At 37.2% G+C, this 25101-nt stretch overlaps 1 protein-coding gene and 1 pseudogene across 1 annotated transcript in view; both read right to left on the bottom strand.

Moving 5' to 3' along the window:
* Window positions 1–25101, bottom strand: part of BAZ2B (bromodomain adjacent to zinc finger domain 2B) — a 424035-nt gene that overhangs the window by 262954 nt on the left and 135980 nt on the right. The gene's annotated exons all lie outside the window — the stretch shown is intronic.
* On the bottom strand, window positions 21654–22503 carry LOC125172317 (complement component 1 Q subcomponent-binding protein, mitochondrial-like; annotated as a pseudogene).

Here is a 25101-nt window from a genome sequence, read left to right as displayed (position 1 = left end):
AATTGAAGTTTATAGACAGATTAAATGATTTACCAAAATTACATAGACAGCAAAGTAGCAGACTAGAGGATGTAAACACTAACATGTCCCTAGCCTAAAGAATGAGAAGAACTTCTCTTGGTCATGTCACAGGAGCAAGTGAAAAGAAATACAAAAGTGGCTATGCAGAACCAAAAGCAACACTGTGTGAATTGATCTAAATCATCAAGATTATCTCTATAATATCTGCTAGACACTTCATAGAACCATAGATACCTCAGCACTTTATTTTGTCTGCTCTGCAATGAGCAAATATGTCCTACTTCCAAAATTTCTACTATACCAGAACCACTGAATCAGACAGTGATTTTATTTATTTTATTTATTTATTTATTTGTTTGTTTGTTTGTTTATTTTTTTACACACATGGCAGATTTATTTTTAATAAAATGGGGCAAAAACCAGCTTTCTTGCCCGAGCAATTAATCTATAGAAGATAGTGTGTATATTTTACATTTATAAACCAGCAACCAAAATTGCTGAATATCCCCAGTAGATCTTATTGTTCAGTGGTTTGATGATTCTTTCTTTGTCTTGCCCACACCCATTGCCAGTGGTTGTACCAGATTTTTTCTAGGAGCATGCTGTCTACTCAGGCCTATGTCAGTGTACGTTTAGCCTTCAGACAGTGATTTTAAAAGCTTTTTGTTTTGAACTGATGGTTACCAGAGAGGAGGCAAGTAGGGGGAATGGGTGAAATAGGTGATGAGGATTAAGGAGTGCACTTGTTGTGATGAGTACTAGGTGATATATGCAATCATGAATCACTATATTTTACATCTGAAACTAATATAATACTGTATGTTAACTATACTGGAATTAAAATTTTAAAAAGATAAAAAAATTAAAAAAATATATAAGCTTTTTGTTTGGGACAGGTATAAAAAGAACCAACAGGAGAGCAAATAGTATATAATGTTATAATATACATCAGTTCTGATTCTTTCAAGATAAGCTCTTCACTGAGAAGTTTTTTTTAGCCTGAATCATTGTAATTATAATCCAGAACCAATAAAATAAAGGATCAAATGTGTTAGAAACAAGGACTGAAGACTGAAGGGAGCCATGGAAAAGACTGGTTCACTACACGGGGATATTCTTACCCTTGCAAAAACTTTGATCAAAAGCACTGTTGCAAAAGCATAGCTAGAAGAGAATGAACATAGACACTCCTCAAAATTCACCTCTGACTCAGATTCCAAAGAGTGGTCAAGGCTTGCTCTGATTTTGGTATGTGGTTGGAGGGAGACTATTTCAAACTGGTAATATATAAGGAGAAACACTACAGGTTAAGATAAACACCAATCTTCTTAGGGCTTTTTCACAGCTATACAATAATAGGAATGCAGGCTGCAATTGGTGTGGGGGGGTGGTAAGGAGTTGGGAGTATATAAGGAAACACAGTCTTATCAGATAAAATGTTCTTAGGCAGTGAGGCAAATATTCAAAGTTGCCTTAGGCAGTGAGGCAAATATTCAAATATTCATCATGTAGGCAATCTAAAGTTGGAGTAAAGTGGCTCCAGGCTAGCTCAGTCTGAGAAGCATGAGAGTCTTGATCTTAGGGTTGTGAGTTCAAGTCCCATGATGGATGTAGAGATTACTCAAAAATAAAATCTTTAGGAAAACCTGGGTGGCTCAGTCAATTAAGTGTTGACTCTTGACTTTGGGTACTGATCTCATGGTTCATGGGATTGAATCCTGCGTCAAGCTCTGGGCTAAAGGTATGGAGACTGCTTGGGATTCTCTCTCTCTCTCTCTCTCTCTCTCTCTCTCTCTCTCTCTCTCTCCCTCCCTCCCTCCCTCCCTCCCTCCCCACTCATGCTCTAAACAAACAAGGAGTTAAGATGGTGGAGAAGTAGGGGGATTAGGATTTTCCTCATACCTGAAACACAGCTGTATTGAGGCCAGATCACTTGCAACACCCAGGAAATCAATCTGAGGAGTGCCAGTAGGATCTCCTAGTTGGAGGGAGACAGCTTGGTGGGATTGAGGTGCGTGTATGTGAATGAGGGGAGATAAAACAGCATCTGACTTCCGCTCAAGTCACAATCTCATGGTTCATGGGTTCAACCCCTGTCGGGCTCTGTGCTGACAACTCAGAGCCTGGAGCCTGCTTCGAATTCTGTATCTCCCTCTCTCTATGCCCCACCCCTGCTCATGCTCTGTCTCTCTCTCTCTCAAAAATAAATAAACATTAAAAAAATTTTAAAAAGGAAGAGCTAAAAAAATCTGTAAGCTGAAAACAATAGAAAGCTTATTTAAAAAATTAAAGAAGACACAAAGAAATGGAAAAACATTCCACGTTCATGGATTGGAAGAAAAATTTTGTTAAAATGTCAATACTACCCAAAGCAATCTGCATATTCAATGCAATCCCTATCAAAATAACACCAGCATTCTTCACAGAGCTAGAACAATCCTAAAATTTGTATGGAACCACAAAAGACCTGTATAGCCAAAGAAATGTTGAAAAAGAAAACCAAAGCTGGAGGCATCACAATCCCAGAATTTAACCTGTATTAAAAGCTGTAATCATCAAGACAGTATGGTACTGGCACACAAAAAAGATGCATAGATCAATGAAACAGAATAGAGAACCCAGAAATGGACCCACAAATACATGCTAACTAATCTTCAACAAAGCAGGAAAGAATATCCAATGGAAAAATGAGAGTCTCTTTAGCAAATGGTTCTGGGAGAACTGGACAGCAACATGTAGAAAAATGAAACTGGACCACTCTCTTATACCATACACAGAAATAAATTCAAAAATGGATGAAAGACCTAAATGTGAGACAGGAAACCATCAAAATACTACAGGAGAATACAGGCAGCAACCTCTTTGACCTTGGCCACAGCAACTTCTTACTTGACATGTCTCCAAAGACAAGGAAAGTAAAAGCAAAAATGAACTATTGAGACCTCATTCAGATAAAAAGCTTCTGCACAGCGAAAGAAACAATCAGCAAAACTAAAAGGCAACTGACAGAATGGGAGAACATATTTACAAATGACATGTCAGATAAAGAGTTAGTATCCACAATCTATAAGGAACTTAACCAAACTCAGCACCCAAAAAACAAATAATTCAGTGAAGAAATGGGCAGAAGACATGAATAGACACTTTTCCGTAATAGACACCCAGATGCCAAATAGAAATATGAAAAGATGCTCAATATTGCTCACCATCAGGGAAATACAAATTAAAATCACAATGAGATACCACTTCACACTGCTCAGAATAGCTAAAATTAACAACTTGCAGATCAACAGATGCTGGTGAGGATGTGGAGAAAAGGAAACCCTATGGCACTGTTGGTGGGAATGCAAACTGGCATAGGCACCCTGGAAAACAGTATGGAGGTTCCTCAAAAAATTAAAAGTAGAGCTACCCTATGACCCAGCAATTGCACTACTAGGAATTTATCCTAAGGATACAAAAACGCTGATTCCAAGGGGCACATGCACCCCAGTGGTTATAGCAGTGCTATCAACAATAGCCAAATTATGGAGAGAGCCCAAATGTCCATCAACTGATGAATCAATTGAGAAGATGTGGTGTGTGTGTGTGTGTGTGTGTGTGTGTGTGTATACATATATATGCAATGGAATACTACCCAGTGATGGAAAAAGAATTAACTCTTGCCATTTGCACAATGGAACTGGAGGAATAATTAGCAAAATAAGTCAGTCAGAGAAAGACAGAGATCACATGATTTCACTTACATGTGAAATTTGAGAAACTGAACAGATGAACATAGGGGAAGGGAAGGAAAAATAAGATAAATAGAAGGAAGCAAAAGAGAAGGGACTCTTAAATACAGAGAACAAACTGAGAGTTGATGGGGGGGGGTTTAATGGGTGATGGGCATTAAGGAGGGCACTTCTGGGGATGAGCACTAGGTGTATATGTAAGTGATGACTCACTAGGTTCCACTTTGGAAGCCAAGACTACACTGTATCTTAACTAACTTGAGAATTAAAAAAAAAAAAAAAAAAAAAAAAGGCACCTGTGGCTCAGTTGGTTAAGCATCTGACTTCGGCTCAGGTCTTGATCTCACAGTTCGTGGGTTCGAGTCCTGCATCAGGCTTTGCACTGACAGTGTGGAACCTACTTGGGATTCTCTCTCTCCCCATCTCTCTCTGCCCCCCCCAACTCATGCTTTCTCTCTTTCTCAAAATAAATAAATAAATTTATTTAAAAAAACAACAAAGTTCCTTAAAATAAAAATAATATATATGAAAAAACAAACATTTAAAAAAAAATTAAAATAAAATATTTTTTTTTTAATTTTTTTTTCAACGTTTATTTATTTTTGGGACAGAGAGAGACAGAGCATGAACGGGGGAGGGGCAGAGAGAGAGGGAGACACAGAATCGGAAACAGGCTCCAGGCTCTGAGCCATCAGCCCAGAGCCCGACGCGGGGCTCGAACTCACGGACCGCGAGATCGTGACCTGGCTGAAGTCGGACGCTTAACCGACTGCGCCACCCAGGCGCCCCTAAAATATTTTTTAAAAAGAAAATAAAATGGGAGTAAAAACAGAATTGGGACCTGGGCAGGCAGTTTTACCAAGGGTAGGAGTCTACATATGAATGCAATGGTCACAAAGAAAACAAAATAACAATCAACAAAAACAAAGACCAGTTCCCTCCCTAACTTCTCAGGTTTTTGAATGATGAACTAAATGACTGAATAAATCTATAGTATCAAAGCCTTCAGGATACAAAACAGTATACAGATAAACAGAGAAGGAAGTCAAGAAGAATCTACCTATATATTGTTAAGCAAATAGTAATTCTTTATAAATCTGCCCTTATATGAAGACGACTCATCTAGAAGAAAACCCCAGGCAAAAATTTTGTTATTAAAAGGTATGAAATAAACACAGTAGGTACCAGTATGTACTTAAGGTATCAAAATTTCAAAAGAAAAAAAATATTATAATATGGATATGTAATATGTATTTTAGATACAAAAGCTTCAAAAATACATCCAGATCTAGGAAAATAATCTCTACATTTTCCTTCATTCATAGGAATTGTTTTTAGACCATATAAAGTTAGGAGGACACTAAGCTAAATCTACAAATGGCAGCCTAAAATGCTAGGACCAAAACTTACAAACATTAGCAAAATATTTTTCCTTTAAGATCTAGAAGCTTACTAAATTCCTGAAAAACAAATAGCTTCACATTATTACCAATTCATAAATTAAATTATAATCATGAAATACATTCAGAATCTCAAGTAAATCTGGCTGACCTTACTGAGAGTACAGAAAATATGGATTTGAATCCTGCATTTACCATACACTAGCTCTGTCATCTTGGACAAGTTATTTAACCACATCTCAGTTTCCTCAAGTGTGAAACAGAACAGATATAGAACCTACCTCAAAGAATTCTTGTGAGGATGAAATAAATATATGCCAAGTCCTAATAGTATAATACAAATATAAGTAAAAGATGCTAACAGATAATATACAGAAAAAATAAAAGCGGCCATTTTAAGAGGCACCTGGCTGGCTCAGTCAGTAGAGCAGGGGACACTTGATCTCTGAGTCGTGAGTTCAAGCCCCACATTGGGTGTAGAGTTCACTTATAAAAAAAAAAAGTGTCCATTACATGCAAATATATTAAATCTGACTAATAATCAAAGACATACAAATTTGAACAATCTTGAGTCATCATTATGGACCAACCAGATCATCAAAGGGTAAAAAAAAAAAAAAGCTTTTTGTTTGGTTTTTAATTTTTTTTAATGTTTATTTATTTTTGAGAGAGATACAGAGCATGAGTTGGGGAGGGGCAGAAAGAGAGAGAGACACAGAATATGAAGCAGGCTCCAGGCTCTGAGCTGTCAGCACAGAGCCCAATGTAGAACTTGAACCCACAAACCCATGAGATCATGACCTGAGCCAAAGTCAGACACTTTAACTGACTAAGCCACCCAGACACCCCCACAAAAAGTATTTTGTTTTGTTTTGTTTTTGAAGGTGTAGCAGCAAGTATGCTCTCATACAATTTTAGAGAGAGTATAAATTGTTACCATTGTTTGGAAAGTAGTTTGGTAACAATAACCAAAATTCTGATCCAGCCATTTCTCTTTTAGGAATTACACTATAAAAATAATCACAAGAGCATAAAGCCAAATCTACAAAATGTTTAAGAGGGAACTCCTCATAATTTTGAAAATTTTGAAGCCATTCAAAATATCTATTAATGAAGACACTTCTCTAAAGAAGACATCCAGATGGCCAACAGGCACATGAAAGGATGCTCAACGTCATCCTCATCAGGGAAATACAAATCAAAACCACACTGAGATATCACCTCATTCCAGTCAGAGTGGCTAAAATAAACAAATCAGGAGACTATAGATGCTGGAGAGGATGTGGAGAAATGGGAACCCTCTCGCACTGTTGGTGGGAATGCAGACTGGTGCAGCCACTCTGGAAAACAGTATGGAGGTTCCTCAAAAAAATAAAAATAGATCTACCCTATGACCCAGCAATAGCACTGCTGGGAATTTATCCAAGGGATACAGGAGTACTGATGCACAGGGGCACATGTACCCCAATGTTTATAGCAGCACTTTCAACAATAGCCAAATTATGGAAAGAGCCTAAATGTCCATCGACTGATGAATGGATAAGGAACATGTGGTTTATATATACAATGGAATACTACTTGGCAATGAGAAAGAATGACATATGGCCTTTTGTAGCAATGTGGATGGAACTGGAGAGTGTTATGCTAAGTGAAATAAGTCATACAGAGAAAGACAGATACCATATGTTTTCACTCTTATGTGGATCCTGAGAAACATGGGGGAGGAGGAGGGGAAAAAAAAGTTACAGAGAGGGAAGAAGGCAAACCATAAGAGACTCTTAAAAAGTGAGAATAAACTGAGGGTTGATGGGGGGTAGGAGGGAGGGGGAAATGGGTGATGGGCACTGAGGAGGGCACCTGTTGGGATGAGCACTGGGTATTGTATGGAAACCAATTTGACAATAAATTTCATATTAATAAATAAATAAATAAATAAATAAATAAATGTCTATTAATGAGCATTAATACAATTTGGGTATATCCATAAAGTGACTTTGTAGTCATTAAGAAGTGATTTATATTCTCTATATTGATAAGAAGCAAAGTGCTCCACAACATACTTTCTTGAGTAAAAGAGAAAATTACAAGCCAACAGAGTATGACCTTATATTTATAAATGTGTTATGTATTCTTATAGAGAAGAAAGTTCAATATTATAGTGTTAAAGTGCTTACCTCCAGATAGGATTTTAAGTGACTTAACTACCTTACATAAATTCTTCATGTATTACTTAAACTTTCTATATGAGTATTCATTACCTTTATAATCAGAAAAAAATCTATTTTCATTATTCAAATAATTTTATAAACAATTACTGAAAGAGGAATATAAATTCCTCCTCCAATGATTGTTTTCACCACACGAAAGAACTGATCCAAACAAACATTATTACATAAGGAAAAGAAAACATACTCTGAATGTACCCTAAGATTAGAGGAACCTGACAACTCAAGGAAAGGAAAAGTAAGACAGACCAATTATGGCAAAAAGATTCAACAGTATCTCTATCATAAAACATATCCAACATTATGACTACAGTCTTCTTATATACTACAAGAAATAAAACTAGGAACCTGAATGAGGAAGAGAAAGGCAAAAGAAAGAGCTAAGAAATTTACTAGGCACAACCAAACTTAACACTGCTTTTCAAGTGACTCTTACTTTTCAAGTAATTGAAAGAATTATTCAAACATGAGAAAGGAACTAGTCCATTTATGTCAGAGGACTTTAAGTTATTTAAGAAAACCTGTATCAAACTGATCGAAATCTAACCTGTCTTCACTTGTCACTAATTATCTACTGAGATATCCCATGCTGATATAAAGAAAAACCTAAGGACATACAAATGTTAACTTTTCCTAGTATCAATACATGAAAACTATTTTTTCCCTTACAAAAAATTCTAGTGCTTAACTTTCCTATTTGAATTCAGGAAAAAGTACTAAATGATGATTAAATTTAAAGCATCAGGAGCAACACGGAACAACAGTCAAGAAACTGAGGGTATGGTTCCAATTTTCCATTTACTCAGTCTCAATTTCATTATAAGTAAAATGAGAAGATTGACGAGGGCTCCAAATATACTTAATGGAGCATCAGTGATATGACAGGCTCTTTGAAAGAATTGCATGCTCCATGAAACTAAAGGTTCTATTGGTGAAGTAAGTTCAGGAAATTCTGCACACCACTTACCTCTCTGAAGAATCATAATGCACTGTACTGCAGAAAAGAAAGTATGTAACTTTGTATAACCACCATTTCTCGTAATTAGAGACAAACTAAATGTCTGTCAATAGAGGAATAATTAATTATACAGCATAGTGTGATCTTTATAAAGAAGACATTCTATATACTGATATAGATTTCTGTGACACAAGATTAAAAAGATAAACTACAGAATAATACATATATATGCTAGATTTTTTAGTTCTTGTATATATGTAGTCACATGCATACAAAAAGTTCTGAAAGAATACACAGCAAACTTTTTTGTTTTTATTTTTTTAGAGAGAGAAAGAGCACAGGAGTGGAGGACAGAGAAAGAAAGCACATAAGTGCAGAGGGGGAGGGAGGGAGGGAGGGAGGGAGGGGGAGAGAGAGAGAGAGAGAGAGAGAGAGAGAGAGAGAGAGAGAGAGAGAATGAATCCCAAACAGGCTCCATGCTGCAGGGCTCAATCCCACAACTGTGGGACCATGACCAGAGTCAAAATCAAGAGTTGGGTGCTCAACCAACTGAGCCACCCAGGCACCACCCCACACAGCAAAGTTTTTAAGAGTGATTCTGGAAATGGCAATTGGCAGGGTGAAGGGGAATACATTTCACAGATTTAACTTTTTCCAGTACAAACATACCTTTCTAAAATAAAACAAGTAGCCAAGAAAAAAATATAGATGCACTAGAGTAGTTCACACTATTTAAAGTGGATCTTTTCAAAATGGAGATATATTGCCTCTTTTGTAAATATTAAACTTCATGCCTTTTTTTATAACATGATGTATCTCTAGGTCACTGAATTAAAGATTTACTAGGATATTCACTGAGACCTTGCCTTTAAAAATACAAGTTAGAAAACTTAAATGCTTGTAATAATGAGTATCAACCCAATAAAATTTTTCAGTGTTATCTATTTTATGACTTGCCTGCATGATTTCATACGAGTTTTGAAAGTTAACAAAATAATGTATATAATTATGCAGAACACATAACAACCAAAAATGTACCTATAACATAAAGAAAAAAATCCAATGTGTAATTCTGTTATGATTATACCTGTGTAAAGTGAGAAGTATATTCTTTTAATAACTGAACATATGTAATACAACAATGTGTGCTAAACACTGAAGAAATAGACACAGAAGTTGCAGCACTGGCCTCTCAGGAAGCTTTAGTCAAGTGAAATAAAGACGAGTAAATCAATAGTAATCGTACAATGAGATTCATGTATTACCCCCCACACACACACACAAAACATATTCAGGGCACACCATATGCCAAATGCTGTCTAGATGCTATTTTTTGGTAGAAAGAAAAACAAAAATAATTCTGGTTTCTTCAGGAAAGAAAACTACAATAAAAATATCTGAAAGCCTTAAGTGCCAAAGGAAAAAATACAGCAAAAAAGGGATAGGGAATGCAGGGTGGAGAGTTTGCAATGTGGGTTAGGGTGTTAAAGAAAAGAATCATAGGGGCGCCTGGGTGGCGTAGTTGGTTAAGCGTCCGACTTCAGCCAGGTCACGATCTCGCGATCTGTGAGTTCGAGCCCCGCGTCAGGCTCTGGGCTGATGGCTCAGAGCCTGGAGCCTGTTTCCGATTCTGTGTCTCCCTCTCTCTCTGCCCCTCCCCCGTTCATGCTCTGTCTCTCTGTCCCAAAAATAAAATAAACGTTGAAAAAAAAATTAAAAAAAAAAAAAAAAAAAAAAAAAAAAAGAATCATGTGGAAGAATACTTTGAAGCAATTGTTTGAAAGAGCTGAGAACCCATATGGTTATATGAAGGAATAGCAAATGCAAATGTTTTTCTTTTTTTTTAAGTTTATTTATTTATTTTGAGAGAAATAGACAATGCAAGTGGGGGAGGGGAAGAGAAAGAGGGAGAGAGAGAGAACCCCAACTAGGCTCTACACTGTCAGCACAGAGCCTGACACAGGGCTCGAACTCACAAAACTGTGAGATTGTGACCTAAGCCAAAACCATGAGGCAGACACTTAACTGACTGAGCCACCCAGAAGCTCCATAAACGCAAATGTTTTACCTATTACCTATACAAGAAGTACCAAGGGGGCTAATGTAGTTAGGCCCAGAGTATACTATACAGAGTATATGTAGTAAGAAGTGACATGAGGCCCTGTAAGGAAGATCAGGTTGGGCCTTGTAGGCCACTGCAAAAACTCTGGTTATATGTATGGGTTCATTGATTGGTTAGTTGCTTTTACAGATTTTATTTTTTAGAGCAGTTTTAGGTTCGCAGCAGAACTCATGGGTTGGTACAGAGATTTCCTTGGCCCCAAACATGCATACCTATTATCAACATACTCAGTCAAAGTGGTACATTTGTTACAACCTAAGAACACGCAAAGTCCAGTTTACATTAGGGATTGCTCTTGGTATATACATCGTATGAGTTTGGACAAATATATAATGACACGTGTCTACCAATATAACATCATACAGAGTAGTTTCACTGCCTTAAAAACCTTTTGTGCTGCACCTAATTCATTCCTCCCATTCTTCTAACCTCTAGCAAACACTGATCTTTTTACTATCTCCAGTTTTGCCTCTTCCAAAATGTCATATATTTGGAATCATACAGTCTGCAGCCTCTTCAGATTGGCTTCTTTCACTCAGTAATAAGCAATTAAGGTTCCATATATATCTTTCCATTGCTTGATAACTCACTTCTTTGTAATACTGAATAACAGTCCATTTCTGGATGTACCACAGTTTATTTATCCATTCACCTGCTAAAGGACATCTACATTGCTTTCAGGTTTTGGCAATCATGAACGAAACTTCAGGCTTTTTTGTGGACATAAGTTTTCAACAAATTTGGGTAAATGCCAAGGAGAGTGATTGCTAAAATGTATGGTAAGAATATGGTTAATTTTGTAAGAAACTGTGAAACTGTATTCCAAAGTGGCTGTACCATTTTGCATTCCCACCAGCAATCAATGAGAGTTTCTGTTGCTTCAAATTCTCTCCATAATTTGATGTTGTCTGTGTTTAGATTTTGGACAATTTAATAGGTGTGTAGTAGTATATCATTGTTGATTCAGATTGCATTTCCCTGATGACATATGATGTAAGCATTTTAATGTGTTTATTTGCCACCATGATTTCTTTGGTGAGCTTCAAGATCTTTGGGCTCTTTTAAAATTAGGTTGTTTAGGGGCACCTGTGTGGCTCAGTTGGTTAAGTGTCTGACATTGGCTCAGGTCACAGTATCATGATTTGTGAGTTTGAGCCCTGCATCAGGCTCTGTGCTAATCGCACAAAGCCTGCTTTGGATTCTCTGTCTCCCTCTCTCTGTGCCCTGCTCGCATACTCTCTCTCTCAAAAATAAACATTTGAAAAAAAATAAAATAAAATTAGGTTGTTTTCTTATTGTTGAGGTTTTTTATTTTGTTTTGTTTTTTGTTTTTATTTTATTTTATTTTATTTTATTTTATTTTATTTTATTTTGTTTTGAGAGAGAGAGAGAGAGAGAGCAAGCCAGGAAGGGGCAGAGAGAGAGAGACAGAGAGAGGGAAGAGGAAAATCCCAAGCAGGGTCTGTGCCATCAGTGCAGAGGCCGACATGGGACTCAAACTCATTTCTTTTCTTTTTTCTTATAAGTTTATTTCTTTGAGAGAGAGACCAAGGAGGGGCAGAGAGAGAGAGAGAGAGAGAGAGAGAGAGAGAGAGAATAACAAGCAGGCTTTGCACTGACAATACAGAGCCTGATGTAGGGCATGAACCCACAAACCTATGAGATCATGACCTGAGTAGAAATCAAGAGTCAGATGCTTAACTGGCTGAGCCACTCAGGTGCCCCAGTTCTGCCTTCTAATTTTTAGGTATGTAATTCATTTTAGGTTAATTTTTGTAAAGGATGTAAAGTCAGTGTCTAGATTCATTTTTGCATGTGGATGTCCAGTTATTACAGCACCATTTTCTGAAAAGACTATCTTTGCGTCATTTTATTATTGCCTTGCTTTGTCAAACATCAATTGCTTATGCTGATGTAGATCTATTTCTGGGTTTTCCAATCTGTTCCACTGATCTGTCTATTCTTGTGCCAATACCATACTGCCTTGATTACTGTAGGTTTATTATACGTATTAAAGTTGGGTAATGTAAGTCCTCCAACTTTAACACTGAGAATCTTAAGTTTGAGATGCCTCATAAACATGTAGGCATAAGTGCCAAGAAAGAAGTTGGTATGAGAGTTTCAGTTTAGGGGGGAAAAAACTCCAGGTTTATAAATTTATTCCATTAAGAAAAAAGAAAATGACCTTCTTAAACTCTTCCAAAAAAATAGAAGAGGAGGAGGAAACACTCCCAAATTCTTCTTATGAGGCCAGCATCACCCTGATAACAAAATCAAACAAGGACACTAGAAGAAATGAAAATTATAGGCCAATATATCTGACGAACAGAGATGCAAAAATCTCCAACACAGTAACAAACCAAAATCAACCCAGCAATTGCACTACTAGCTATTTATCCAAGGGATACAGGTGTGTTGTTTTGAAGGGGCATATGCACCCCAATGTTTACAGCAGCACTGTCAACAAAAGCTGAAGTATGGAAAGAGCCCAAATGTCCATCAATGGATGAATGGATAAGAAGGTGTGGTGTATACACACACACACACACACACACACACACACACACACACACACACACACAAAGGGAGTATTACTTAGCAATCAAAAAGAACAAAATCTTGCCATTTGCAACTACGTGGATGGAACTGAAGGGTATTATGCTAAGTGAAATTAGTTAGAGAAAGACAAAAATCCTATGACTTCACTCATATGAAGACTTTAAGAGACAAAACAGATGAACATAAGGGAAGGGAAACAAAAATAATATAAAAACAGGGAGGGGAACAAAACAGAAGAGACTCATAAATATGGAGAACAAACAGAGGGTTACAGGAGGGGTTGTGGGGGGGGGGGGAATGGGCTAAATGGGTAAGGGGCACTAAGGAATCTACTCCTGAAAGCATTGTTGCACCATATGCTAACTAATTTGGATGTAAATTTAAAAAAATAAATAAAATTAATAAAAATAAATAAGCAAATAAACTTAAAAAAAATAACAAACCAAAATAAACAATATATTAAAAGGATCATACACCACGATCAAGTGGGATGTATCCCTGGGATACATGGATGCTGCAATATTCACATATCAATCACATAATACACCACATTAATACAATGAAGGATACAAATCATGTTTCTCTTAATAGATATAGAAAAAGCATTTGACAAAATTCAACATCCATTTTTGATTAAAAAAGTCTCAACAAAATGGGTATAAAGGGAATGTACCTCAACATAATAAAGGCCATATCTGACAATCCCACAGCAAACATCATTCTCAATGGTGAAAGCTAAAACTTTTTCCTCTAAGATCAGAAACAAGGCAAAAGAGAGACAAGTATGCCCATTCTCCTCACTTCTATCCAACATAGTTTGAAAACTCTAGCCAGAGCAATTAGGCAAGAAAAAGAAATAATAGGCATCCAAATCGGAAATGGAAAAGTAAACCTGTCTCTATTTGCTGATGACAAGATATTATAAATAGAAAACACTAAAGACTGCACCAAAAAACTACTAGAAGTAATAAATAAATTTAGTAAAGTTGCAGGATTCAAAATCAATATACAAAAGCTGTTGAATTTCTATTCACAAATAACAAACTATCACAAAAAGAAATTAAGAAAAGAATCCCATTTACAACTACATAAAAGAGAAAAAAAAAAAAAAAGCCAAGGAATTTAGCCAAAGAGGTGAAAGACCTGTACACTAAAAACTGTAAGACACTGAAGAAGACACAAATAAATGGAAGAAATATTCCATAGTTATGGATTGGAGGAATTAATATTGTTAAAATGTTCTATGCTACTTAAAGCAACCTGCAGTTCAATGAAATCCCTATTTAAATTCCCATAGCATTTTTCACAGAAATGGAACAAACAGATCCTAAAATACATATGGAACTACAAAAGACTCCAAACAGCCAAAACAATCTTGAGAAAGAAGAACAAAGCTGGAGGCATCACACTTCCTGGTTTCAAACTGTATTACAAAACTATAGAAATCAAAACAGTAGAATATTGACATAAAAACAAACCAAGACACACAGATCAATGGTACAGAATAGAAAGCCCAGAAATAAATTCATGCATATATGGCCAACTAATTTATGACAAAGGAGGCAAGAATATACAATGGGGAAAGGACAATCTCTTCAAAAAATGGTATGGGGAAAACTGGATGGCTACATGCAAAAGAAAGTAATTGGATCACTATCTTACAACATATACAAAAATTACCTCAAAATGGATTAAAGACTTGAACATAAGACCTAAAACCACAAAAGTGCTAGAAGAAAACAAAGGTGGTAAGCTCCTTGAGATTGACTTTAGCAATCATTTTTTAGATTTGACACCAAAATCAAAGACAACAGGTGCAAAAGTAAACACACAGAACTAAATCAAACTAATAAGCTTCTATACAGAAAAGGAAACCATCATTAAAAAAAAAAAAAGAGGGGGCACCTGGGTGGCTCAGTCAGTTGAGCCTTTGGCTCTTGGTTTCAGCTCAGGCTGTGATCTCGCAGTTCGTCCATGCTGACAGAGCGGAGACTGCTTGGGACCCTCTCTCTCCCTCTCTCTCTGCCCCTCCCCCATCCACACTCTCTCTCAAAATAAATAAATAAACTTTAAAAAAAATGAAAAGGCAACCTACTGCGTGGGAGAAAATATTTACAAATCATATATCTGGTAAGAAGTTAACATCCAAAATATAGGAAGAACTACAACTCAATAGCAAAAAAAAAAAAAAAAAAAAAAAAAAAAATCTAATTAAAAAATGGGCAGAGGATCTGAGTATTTTTTTCAAAAAGATATGCAGATAGCCAACAGGTGTCTCAACATCAAGTATCATCAGAATGATGCAAATCAAAACCAAAATGAAGTACACCTCACATCTGTTAGAATGGCCATTATCAAGGGGCATCCGGGTGGCTCAGTTGGTTAAGCGGCCGACTTTGGCTCTGGTCATGATCTCGTGGTCCCTGAATTCAAGCCCTACCTACGTCAGGCTCTGTGCTGACAGCTCAGAGCCTGGTGCCTGCTTTGGATTCTGTGTTTCCCCCTCTCTCTGCCCCTCCCCCAGTCACACTGGCTCTCTGTCTCTGTCTCTCTCTTTCAAAAATAAACAAACATTAAAAAAAAAAAAAAGAAAGGAGCAGCGCCTGGGTGGCTCAGCCTGTTAAGCCTCCAACTTCGGCTCAGGTCATCATCTCACAGTTCACGGGTTAGAGCCCCGCGTCCTCGGGCTCTGTGCTTCCAACTCAGAGCCTGGAGCTTGCTTCGGATTCTGTGTCTCCCTCTCTCCCTGCCCCTCCCCGACTCATGCTTTGTCTCTCTCTCCTTCAAAAAAAAAAAAAAATTTTAAAAAATGGCTATTATCCAAAAAATCCAAGAAATAACAAGTATTGACAAGGATGAACAGAAAATGGAACCCTCGTGTACTGTTGGTTAACAATTTAAATTGATGCAAGGCGCCTGGGTGGCTTTGTTACTCTCTGGCCCTTGATTTCAGCTCAGGTCATGACCTCAGGGTTTTGTGAGTTTGAGCCCTGTGTGGGACTGGTGCTGATAGCAGGGAGCCTGCTTAACATTCTCCCTCTTTCTCTGCCCCTTCCCTGCTCGAGTACTGTCTCTCTCAAAATAAATAAATAAACTTTACAAAAAAAAAAAAAAAAAAAAAAGTAAATTGGTGCAGCCACTATGGAAACCAGTATGGAGCTTCCTCAAAGAATGAAAAATTGAGCTACCATGTGGTCTAGCAATTCCAGTTCTGGGTATTCATTAGAAGACAGTAAAAAATACTAACTCAAAAAGATATACGCACCCCCATGTTCACAGCAGCATTACTTACAATAGTCAAGAAGCAACCAAAGTATGTACCGATGGATGAATGGACAAGGAAAATGTTCGTATGTACAATGAAATATTACTCCACCATAAAACAGAAATACTGCCATTTGTGACAAAGTGGATGGACCTCAAGGGCATTATGCTAAGTGAAATAAGTCAGAGAAAGACAAATATGGTATCATCTCACTTACATGTAGAATCTGAAAAACAAACAAATAACCCCACAAGCTGATAGAACAGATTGATGGTTGCCAGTGGCAGGAGGGGAATAGGTGACATGGGTAAGGAAGTCAAAAGTTGCAAACTTTGCAGTTACAAAATAAATAAGTCATGAGATGTAATACAGCGTGGTGACTATAGATAGTAAATTATATTGCATATTTGAAAGTTGCTAGGGGAATATATCTTAAAAGTTTTTATCACAAGAAAAAACATTTTGTAACTATGTACAGTGATAGATGTTAACCAGACTTAACGGGGTAATTATTTCACATCATACATAAGTATCATTAAACTAATATAACATTATACATCAATTATATTTCAATAGGAAAACTCCCCTCAAAAAATGGAATAAGCAACTTTGGGAGTCATTAGCATTTCAATGCTATCTAAATCCAAGGATTGAATTATTTCACCAAGAAAGTGATTACAGTGAAAGAACAGAAGTTGTGTAAGGAGTGAGGCCTGGGGCATGGGTGGAGAGATGAAGAGAAACCAGCAAAGAAAGGGAAAACAGAAAACTAGGAGGAAAAACAAAATAAGAAAATTGTGGAAGGCAAAAGAAAAAGAACATTTAAAGGAGGATAGAGTGACAAACTTTGTTAAATCCTACAAGTCTTGTTAAAAAGTGAGAACTGAGAACTGACTGAAGTCACAGAAGTCATCACGAACACTGGCAATAACAGTTTTGTGGAGCTGATGTGAAGCAAAAGCATGACTAAGGCCAGAATAAGGAAGAATGGCAGGAGAGCATTATAGGTAGCAAATTCAAGAGAGCTGAGTGGCAAGCAGAGAATTTATGTAAATAATGAAAGAAATGAAAAGAAGTATCTTTTTTCCCTAGTATGTTGTAGTAATAATCCAAGAAGGGGAAACATGATGATTCGAGAGGGAGACATGTGAGTAATATGAAGCAACTATACGAAAACAAGAGGGATTATGGGGGAGCGGAAAGGCAAGTGTACCTACCTCTGGGCAGATCTCTTTGAGATACGTCTCAAAGATTATTTGATTTGATGATGGATTGGGTAATAAATACTAGGTACATGGAACAAACAAGCTTTGCAAAAGCAAAAATCTTACCGGCAACTATTTCTTTCTTTCTAGTTGGCCGTATTTTTGCTCCCACTATTTGATTTGCATGCCTAGGAAATCTTGTTTGTTCTGAATTGTATTAGGCTAGTAATATTTGATACTGTATTTATGTTATTTCATTATTACAACATAAAACAATGAAATGAGTGCAAAAAAAAAGGTTATTTCCCTGAAAATTGAATGCTTCTGAAAAACTTGATAAAAATATTTGTTTTCTTAAAGTTACTGTTAATTAGACAAGGTAAGATAAGCATATATACTGACAGAAAACATCATAAATATATATAGGGACTGTGCACCCAGAAAGCTTTGTGAGAATGTAAGTTCTTGGTGCAGTCACTCTAGGGAACAGTATGGAGTTTCCTCAAAAAACTAAAAATAGACCTACCCTACAATCCAGCAATTGCACTCTTAGGTATTTACCCAAAGAACACAAAAAATACAGATACAAAGGGGTACATGCACCCCAATGTTTATAGCAGCATTATCAACAGTAGCTAAACTATGGAGAGAGCCCAAATATCCATCAACTGATGAATAAAGAGATGGTATACAAATACAATGGAATATTACTCAGTGATCATAAAGAATGAAATCTTGCCATTCATAACGACATGCCATTCATAACAACATTATGTTAAGTAAAATAAATCAGAGAAAGCCAAAGACCATATGATTTCACTCCTATGGGGAATGTGAGAAACAAAACAAATGGACATATGGGAAGAGGGAAGAAAAAGAGGAGAGAGGGAAACAAACCACAAAAAATAAAAGAGAACAAACTGAGGGTTGATAGAGTGAGGTAGGTGGGTGGGAGATGGGCTAGATGGGTAATGGGTATGAACGAGGGCACTTGTGATGAGCACTGGGTGTTAAATGTAAATGATGAATCACTGAATTCTACCCCTGAAACCAATATTGCACTCTATGTTAACTAAAATAAAAAAAAAAAGTATCTAGGTTCTTTCTACTTTAAAGAATCTGATAATAAACTTTTATTTTGGAAGTGTGGGTTCAGGAAAGACAATGATTTCCACTTAGGGAATCAATCCTTAAATAAAAAGTACAAATTTACTCCCTCTCCTCCCACCCAACAGACAAATTAAAAAAAAAAAAAAATCACAATTGGGGCACCTGGGTGGCTCAGTCAGTAGGGTCATGATCTCATGGTCTATGAGTTCGAGCTCCGTGTCAGGCTCTGTGCTGACAGCTCAGGGCCTGGAGCCTGCTTAGGATTCTCTCTCTCTCTCTCTCTCTCTCTCTCGCTCTCGCTCTCGCTCTCGCTCTCTCTCTGCCCCTTCCCTGATCGTGCACTGTCTCTCTCTGTCTCAAAAATAGATGAAAACATTAAAAATTTTTTTTTTTTGAAATCACAAACGAATGTGAAAGTTTGAGTTATTAACAGCTTACATTAAAAAAACTAAATGTTTTGGAGCACCTGGGTGGCTCAGTCCGTTAAGCATCCGACTTCAGCTCAGGTCATGGTCTCACAGTCCGTGAGTTAGAGCCCCACGTCGGGCTCTGTGCTGACAGCTCAGAGCCTGGAGCAGGCTTCAATTCTGTGTCTCCCTCTCTCTCTGCTGCTGCCCCACTTGTGCTCACTCTGTCTCTTACTAATAAACATTAAAACAAAATTTCAAAAAAATAAATGTCTATTATATATGTGTATATATATTTTTAATGATTTCCCATTTTGACTGTTTTGATTAAATGAATAGCTATCACCTCCAACTTGCATTGGATAAGAAGTTTCTGTTACTGTAAATTCAGCAAATAATAATTAGAAATCATTTTTTAAAATTTAAGTATCCATATTAGAAATATTCCAGATAAAATGGTTAACATACTTTCCCTTCCTCCTTCAATAAGACTTTGTCTTTTTTCCTAATACTCAGAATCATCTAAAAAAATCAATTAGGTATTTCCTATGTATTAGTTTTGTAACTGTAGTACAAGTGATGTCCGAATTAAATGAACTAGACTTTGTCCCTGTGCTTAATGGAAGCAGTAAGACTTCTTTCAGTTTTCCTCATCTCTCTCTTATCAGAAATCTTACCACTTGTGACCTGCTTGCTACCTGAATGCTTACTTAAGATTAATCTTTTTAAGGGTACCTGGCTGGCTCAGTCTGAAGAGCATGTGACTCTTGATCTTGGAGTTGTGAGTTTGAGTCCCACACAGGGTATAGAGATTACCTAAAAAAATAAAAAAACTTAAAAAAAAAAATGTCTTTTCAAAACCTTGGCCTAAATAAATGACTTTTTCCCTTGCATGCCTACTCATTCTGTATTTTTAGCAAAAGTCACCCTTATGTTGTTCACTCACAAACTTCTCAATTAAGTGTGAGTAAAGCAGATTTAATACTCAGAATTTAAATATATTTAATAAATGATTTTGTGTGTGGTAAAGATGCAGGTTATTATTTTTAGGATACTATACTTATTTCACACTTACAGCCTTATTATTAAAATACCATATTAAACTTGAAAACCCACTGCCAATTGTTAATTTATTGATGATCTAGAGTTTGTGGTAATTATAGCATGATTAGAAGTTTACATCTGCTACAGCAAAAAAGGATTTGTAAAGATCAAAACTAAAAGTATTACTTAAACCTTGAAAATATCTGCCTTCATTTTGTTTTGTTTTTTGTGTGTGTGGAAGGTGCTGGACTATATACAAATCTGCTGAATGGAAGTAATCAAATCACCTAATTCTACATACAATTCAGAATTTTTTTTGGCAAATTGCTGCTAAGCTTATTATTAAGCTACCTTAAAGGTGTTAACTAATCTCCAGTTGAACAAGTTCATCAACTTCAGGCTTATAAATTTCCTACTAAAAAAAAAAAAAAATTAAGCAAGTTCACTAACTATTCTCCCTGATATGTATCCAAATACCACTAGTATATATGAATTGGTCATTTTGAATATTAAAACGTATCATAAGGATAACTAAAAATATATTGAAAAATTAAAACTATTCAACATAAAATATATTTAGACTGGGATAATATAAACTCTAAAACTAAATAATATAAATTAATGTGTAAAAGCTTGACTTTAGATGTTCAGTTAAATTTTGATCCTGCAAGGTTTTATGTGTTGAAATTCATTACAAAGAAAAGATAACTTCCCTCTCTCTTTTCCCTCAATTACATCTTCCACAATGCCAGTAGATATCCTTTTCTAAAGCTTAAACCTGACTAAATCTAATCATGTCCCTCTCCTCCTTTCTAAAAACTTAACGAAAAAAAAAACCCTCACTAATGTCCCATTACCTGCAAGATTCTTCATCACTTGCTAGCCTGATCTTCCAATATTATTTGCTAGCACTGTGCTTTCCCATTTTGCCCACGTGAACATATTTCAATTAATTCTTCAAAAATCTGCTAAGATTTCAACTTGTTTAATCACTAATATTTATTGACTATGACTATATTACCAGTATTTGTTTAATGTTTATTCATTTTTGACAGAGAGAGAGAGACAGACAGACAGACAGACAGACAGAACATGTGTGGGAGAGGAGCAGAGAGAGCACAGAATCCGAAGCGGGCTCTAGGCTCTGAGCTGTCAGCACAGCCCTGATGCAGGGCTTGAACCCACAGACTGTGAGAACATGACCGGAGCCGAAGTCAGATGCTCAACCAACTGAGCCACCCAGGCACCCCAACTATATTACCAATTTTAAGGTCCAGGGCTATGTGTTATAAATATGTAACTTTTAGATGATAAAATGCAGCCCTTGCCTTCAGAGAACAATATGGTGACTTTCTCCCTAAAATATTACCCATCTAACATTTACCTTCTTCAGAGCTACCTCTTTACATTAAATCTAATTTTTCTGATGCATTTATCATCCTCTACTGTAATTATTTACAAGACTGTTTAAGTTCGAATTATTTTCAGTGATAATGAATGAGATGAAAACCATCTCAGAATACGTGTGTGTCTGACTTCAGAGTAGGTTTGTTTCCTGGCCAAAGCCTACTATAAATCTAAGATGTTCAACGTCTTGTCTGTTCTACTGGCTCTTGGCAAAACTTCTGAGACCTTCGAGAAAAGCAATGTATTCCTGGTGCTCCCCAGGAAGTGCTGAGCTCCACCAACTCACCTGCAAAAGTGTTATCCACCCCTCCGGCTGCCATGAAATCCATCAGGTAGTTATATAAGGCCCAGCCCAAGGAATTGGTGTTGAGTGTGTAATTTGTGTTCTTCCATGCAGATTCACCAATGAACTGAAAGCTCACCTCACTGATGGAGAAAATGTCGCTGTCGTCCTCCTCTTCTTGCCCAACCTCATCTTCTGGATAGTGACAGTCCAGGAATAGGGCCTTCTTACCAGCATTCTTTATAACTTCAACCATGAAATTAGGAGTGAACAATTCAGGTTCCTGTTCTTCAACCTTCTCCCTCAGGGAAGGATACTCCTCCCCATCAGATGTTGGCAGGATGCTATTGTTAACGTTGAAAGTGACAGTGATCTTTTCTTCAGCAACTTTCCACATTAATTTGACTTCTGTCCCATTCACTTCCAGCTCCTAACCTCCAGACATCTTGGGGAGGGACTTAATGCTTCTGTATCTTTTTTCTCCTTAATTTCATCATCCACGGATGCAGCAAAAGCTTTGTCTTCCTGGCTGTGCAGCATGCAGCAGCTGCAGTCACAGGGCCCTCGAGAGCTCAGGAGGCCCTGCTGATCCAGCCCATCTGCAGGTGAGGGGGCCTCAAGTGCCCCATACAAGGCCAGGCATGGCTGCAGCAGAGGCCAAGGCAGAGGGGCTGGGCTGGTCACAGAGCCCCCCCCCCGCCCCAAAAGCTGGGAATGCTAGGGAGCCCAGATCATGAGGCACTCAGTACAGCAGAGGCAACATCGGGGCCATACACACGTGTGGGCACAAAGGATGACCCAAGTGGAAGATCCCAGCCCACGCCCCACTGTAAATACCCTATTTCAAACTTTTTCATTATCATAATATTTGTTATAATGATCTGTGATCAGTGATCTTTGATGTTATGATTATAATTGTTGGACACTTACGGACACTGATGGACAGATCTGCTGTCTCCTTCTCTCAACTTGGGCCTATTCCCCAAGACACAACAATATAGAAATTAGACCATTAATAACCCTACAATGGCGTCTAAGTGTTAAAGGGAAAGGAATGTCTCCTACTTTAAATTGAAAGCAAAAATGATTACACTTAATGATGAAGGCATGTTGAAAGCTGAGGCAGGCCGAAAATTAGGGCTCTTGTGCCAAACAGCCAAGTTGTAAATGTAGAGGAAAAGTTCTTGAAGGAAATTAAAACTGCTACTCTAAAGAACACATGAATGATAAGAAGTGAAACTACATTATTGCTGATATGGAGAAAGTTTTAGTGATTTGGACAGAAGATCAAACCAGTCATAAAATCCCTTTAAGCCAAAGCCTAATCCAGTGCAAGGCACTAACTCTTCAATTGTATGAAGACTGAGAGAGGAGAGGAGGTCGCAGAAGAAATGCTGGAAGCTAGCAGAGGTTGGCTCATGAGATTTAAGGAAAGAAGCCATCTTCATAACATAAAAACATCAGGTGAAGCAGCAAGTGCTGATGTAGAAGCTGCAGCAAGTTATCCAGAAGATCTAGCTAAGAGAATTAAAGAAGATGCCTACACTAAACAACATATTTTTTCAATGTAGACAAATAGCCTTCAATTGGAAGATGTCATCTAGGACTTTCACAGCTAGAGAGGAGAAGTCAATATCTGGCTTCAAACCTTGAAAGGGCAGATTGACTCTTGTTAGGGACTAACACAGCTGGTGACTTGAAGTTGAAGCCAATACTGATTTGCCATTCCCAAACTCCTAGGCCCTTAAGAATTACGCTACATCTACTCTGCCTATGCTCTATAAATGAAACAATAAAGCCTGGATGATAGCACATCTGTTTAAAACATTGTGTACTGAATTAAGCCCACTGTTGAGAACTATTGCTCAAAAAAAAGATTCCTTTCAAAGTATTACTGCTCATTGACCATGCACCTGGTTACTACAGAGCTCTCATGCTGCTGTCATGCTTGCTAATACAATATCCATTCTGTAGCCAATGGATCAAGGAGTAATTCTGACATTCAAGTCTTACTTTTTTTTTTAATGTTTATTTCTTCTGAGAGGGAGAGAGAGAAACAGCGTGTGTGCGCAAGCAGGGGAAGGACAGAGAGAGAAGGAGAGAGAGAGAATCCCAAGCTCACAGCATAGAGCCCAACTCAGGGCTCCATCCCACGAACCATGAGATCATGACCTGAGCTGAGTTGCTCGGGGTGCCTGGGTGGCTCAATCAGTTAAGTTAATCCCTGCTTAGGATTCTCTCTGCCCCTCCACTGCTCGCTCACATGCTTTCTCTCTCTCTCTCAAAATTAATAAACATTTAAAAAATATAAATAAATCGCTTACCTTCTAAAAGAAAAAAGGGTCAGACGCTCAACTGAGCCACCCAGGCACCCCAACATTTTACATTTTAAAAGTTGATTTTAGGGGGACCTATGTGGTTCAGTCAGTTAAGCATCAGACTTCGGCTCAGGTCATGATCTCACGGCTCGTGAGTTTAAGCCCCACGTGGGGCTCTGTGCTGACAGCTCAGAGCCTGGAGCCTACTTTAGATTCTGTGTCTCCTCTCTCTGCCCCTCTGCCTCTATTGCTCTCTCTCTCTCTCAAAAATAAGTAAACATTAAAAAATTAAATTAAAATAAAAGCTTATTTTAAAACATTTATTTCTTGACATGATAAGTAACAGTATTAACTACATCTAATAATATTTTCAATACCTTCTCAGAATTTAAGATCTGTATTTTTCAGGGTTCACTTAAATAGTATGTGTGAAAATATATTGACCACAGTAGGCTTATATCACATAATATCAAATCTCATTCCCTAGAAAACATGTGTTATTGTAATATCTATGAATGAAAAGCACATTATAAACATCTAAAGATATAGAAAGGCTCTTTCTCAATAGCTTTTTAGGCAAATGAACAAGTCTGAAGCAAATGAGAGTTAAGTTACAGGTTATTTTTCCTCCTAGTCAACCGACCTTACACTGCATATCTTTAAAACAGGAGTTGTAAATTAAACACAACTACAGGTAAAGAATTAGACTCATTAATTTCAGTTGATGGCTGCTTTGCCAATTTCCCTAGTCCACTTCTGTTTCTATGGTAACAAAGGTAGACTCAAGAAGCAGAAGCAAATATTTTAAGCTAACAGTTATGTGGGGAGAGTCAAGTACTGAATGGCATATACAGTAATTTAATTTTAAGAAATAATCTAAACTATGAAAAGGAAGAAGGGAATCACAGTTCATTTAATCTAAAAGCAACTCAAAAGGAGGAGTCTGCCAGTCCAGTATTTTTTCCTTGATTATCTTCATGGAAAAATATTTTCATTTTCATTTAACTTCTCTAAAAAATCTGGTCCTACTCCCACTATGGGTG

Source organism: Prionailurus viverrinus, chromosome C1, assembly GCF_022837055.1.
Source record: "Prionailurus viverrinus isolate Anna chromosome C1, UM_Priviv_1.0, whole genome shotgun sequence".
Lineage (NCBI taxonomy): Eukaryota > Metazoa > Chordata > Mammalia > Carnivora > Felidae > Prionailurus > Prionailurus viverrinus.
This window is presented reverse-complemented; position numbering and strand designations above follow the sequence as displayed.